General features: G+C 47.4%; 1 pseudogene; it reads right to left on the bottom strand.

Moving 5' to 3' along the window:
- Positions 1-321: 321 nt before the first annotated feature.
- Positions 322-2582, bottom strand: LOC147032669 (huntingtin-interacting protein 1-like; annotated as a pseudogene).
- Positions 2583-3082: the final 500 nt, after the last annotated feature.

Below are 3082 nucleotides of genomic sequence, written 5' to 3' on the forward strand. Positions count from 1 at the left end.
TCCGAACCGATCCATTTACCGACCATTAAGTCACTCTCGCCTGCTCCCATCCTAATTACCCATGTCCCAATTTCCAAGAAAAACTTAACCCTTGGGACAGTAAACAATGGAGGCACCTTACTCTACGTGAAGTCGTCGCTGGTTAGTCAGGTCCAAGAGTGTCATTCACCCCTTCTAGTTTTCTTTGCACAATCCAATCCACCCCTGTAGATTCGTTGCTTTCAATCTCACTGGATTCCATACTTCTTGTTTATTTTTCTTCTAAATTTGCCTATTATTCTAAAATCTTGCAGACCAACCTGGCTGATGTTTGGGTGCAGATGTAGACTTTAAGCACAACCTCAATGAGGGGATGCCATAAAATCAGGCCAGCCACAGGAACTGCATCAACAAGGTTTCTTGCAAGAGGCAGCAGGATCAATGCCTGCATCCTCCTCCAGGATCTGGTAGATACAAAGTTCTCTCATCCAGTGTCTTGGCAGTGAAGAATTTCTGCAATAGCTGGAGTTCTTCGACACTCTGCTGTGATTGTTTGTCAAGCTCCAACTTTCTCCTCGCCAACATCTTTTCAAGCTCTGCCAAGTCTTTCTGCAATTGCTCTAGCTCCAGCTTCTGTTCTCGAATTCGCTGCTCTTCAACCTGCTGCCGTACTTCGCAGTATGCCTGCTCAGAGGCCTGCTCCTGTTCCCTTTCCATTTGAATCTCACTCAGGAGATTCAACACTTCTGCGCTCTTTCGCAAAAGCTCTGCATGAATATTTACCAGCTCTGTATGTTTGTCTTTCATCTTCCCATTCCACTGTTCACCTGCCTGCACCTTCTTCTCAGCTCCAGTGAGCCCCTGCTGTGCTTGTTCGACTTGCTGCAGGCGCAGCTCATCCAATTCAACTTGCAGGACTAGGGCATCAGCCTGCAAATGGTCCCAACAGCTGTGATCGCTGTCCAACTCAGCTTCGAGCTCACACACTCTCTCCCGAAGACTTTTCACCACTTCCCGGGCTTCTGCAGTTCAGTACGCAATGCCTTGATCTCCTGGCGTAAGCTTTTCCTGGTGTAAAAAGATCAGCAGATATTTTTCATTGCGTCCTTCTGTAATGCTGGGTTCTCGAATCAGAAAAGGCTTTGATTCTGGTTCCGGTTCAAGTTCTGGCTCTTCCAAGCCTGTAATCACCACTACTGGACTCACATGCTCAGCCAGCGCAAGCGCCCTCATGTCTGCACCCTGCTCCCCATCGCACTACAGTTGCACCTCCATGGGATGGGAGACAAGGAGACTCGGATCTGGTGCTCCACATAGCTGTGTGGATCCATGGCATGCTCCCACAGGTCCCAGAAGAGTGTCAGCTGGCAAGCTGGAATGCAGCCGGAAACGAAGGCAAATAACATAATCATAGAAGTGACTCGAATCTTGTATGACCTTGGTGAAAAGTGTCAGACGACACTATACAGCCTGCGTCATGGAAACAGCATGTGATAGATCAAAAGATGCAAAACCTTCTTCAAAAGGGCTGAGGTCACATTCCATGTAGTCAAACCGCTACACTGTCAGCTGAAAAACGGTGTTCATGTCATTCTCTCCGACAGTGTCAAGCTCTTTGCCCATCATCGCCAAGCCAGGTGGAAAAAGCAGCCACCAAATGTAGAAGTCAACTTTCCCGATGATCAAAACTATGCAGGTGGCCACAAGCCGACCGCAACAGTCATGAAGGCGGCTCCACACGCGACCAAGCTCCCCCAGCCAAGCAATCCGAAGCGAGGCATCCCGCAGAACACCGGGGCGTCCATCACGCAAAAGCCTGTGCGGCAAACCGCAGAACCCCCAGCTGAGAACAGAGATGCTGGAAAGGAAGAGTGCCTGCAACATTCCAGAAGGTGTTGGTGCCTTGTTCTCAGTGGGTGCCCACAACACAAATGCGGGCATGTTTCTCTTCAATGCCTGCACTTGACTCACCCTGGCTTGATTCAAGATGAGCCTCCCACTCATCCCGGTAACAGGAAGTTACCGTTGCTGCAACTCTCTTCTCCAACAAATTTTTCTTGGGACTGCTCCAATATTGGCTCAACAAAACAGACTTCAAGATTTGCCTTCTTGTAAGTGCCAAGATCAGGAAGCAATGCTTCAGGAAGATCACTTTCCTCACACAGCACCTTTGCAACTTCAATGTCATTTTCCTTTGCAGTATCCAATATGTCCTTCCATACTGTACAATCATCAAAAAACATTTCTGTAGATCCACTCTCACCTTCAGCTGCAACATCTGCATCACAACAGTGAGAAGCACTCGACTCGTCGTAACCTTCTGCCTTAGCATCACTTCCACAAGATTAATAAACAGTGGGTAATTGGCCTTCACAACTACCGTCCAGATCTGAACTCGGGGATTGGTTCTGGAAATTCCTTTCAAAAACACCACTTTCGCACTTGTCCATTTGACAAGCATCCTGCTTTTCCTCTTGAGGTCCATCTGTGACTGTTAAATCACCTTTCGTTTCTTCAAATTGGGCAATTCTCTCTCGAGAGTTTACATCGGCAAGCTCACTTTCGATTGCTACAAGATCAGCCACCTGTTTTATACTTGGCATGTCGCCGTCACTGCCGCTCTCCCATAATACCTCTTCTGTAAATGATTCAACCATTGGCTCTGCCAAATCTGCTCAACCATTTTCAGTAACATCCCCGATGCCAGAGTGCAGCAAGTCCAGTTCAACTTCACCATTGGCTTTGTACGAGTCAATCAGCCCAAGAATGGTCTCAACAGAACCATTCACGTCACCAGTGTTTTCCATGTGATGGTTTTCGTAATGGAAGTGTGAAGATGGGTGATGTTTCGGTTGAAAATTACACGGTTGAGCAGAGTTTTGTTTGGAGCTTGGTCTGTGCCATGGTGCTACATCTGACATAGCGCAAAATTTAATGAAGACGCTTATTTTACGAACCACCTGGGTCCCGTTGCGTCTTGACGATCTTTGCTGCTCCAGATCCGTTATCCTTTCTTCTTTTCACCCTCCACAGAATCAGATTCAATTGGGTAATAACACATTATTTTCTCTGTTTGATCACATTCTGTTCGGTGGGTGATCTT

The sequence above is a fragment of the Eptatretus burgeri genome, chromosome 2 (assembly GCF_056783735.1).
Source record: "Eptatretus burgeri isolate ZD-2024b chromosome 2, Ebu_testis_v1, whole genome shotgun sequence".
Taxonomy (NCBI): Eukaryota; Metazoa; Chordata; class Myxini; order Myxiniformes; family Myxinidae; genus Eptatretus; species Eptatretus burgeri.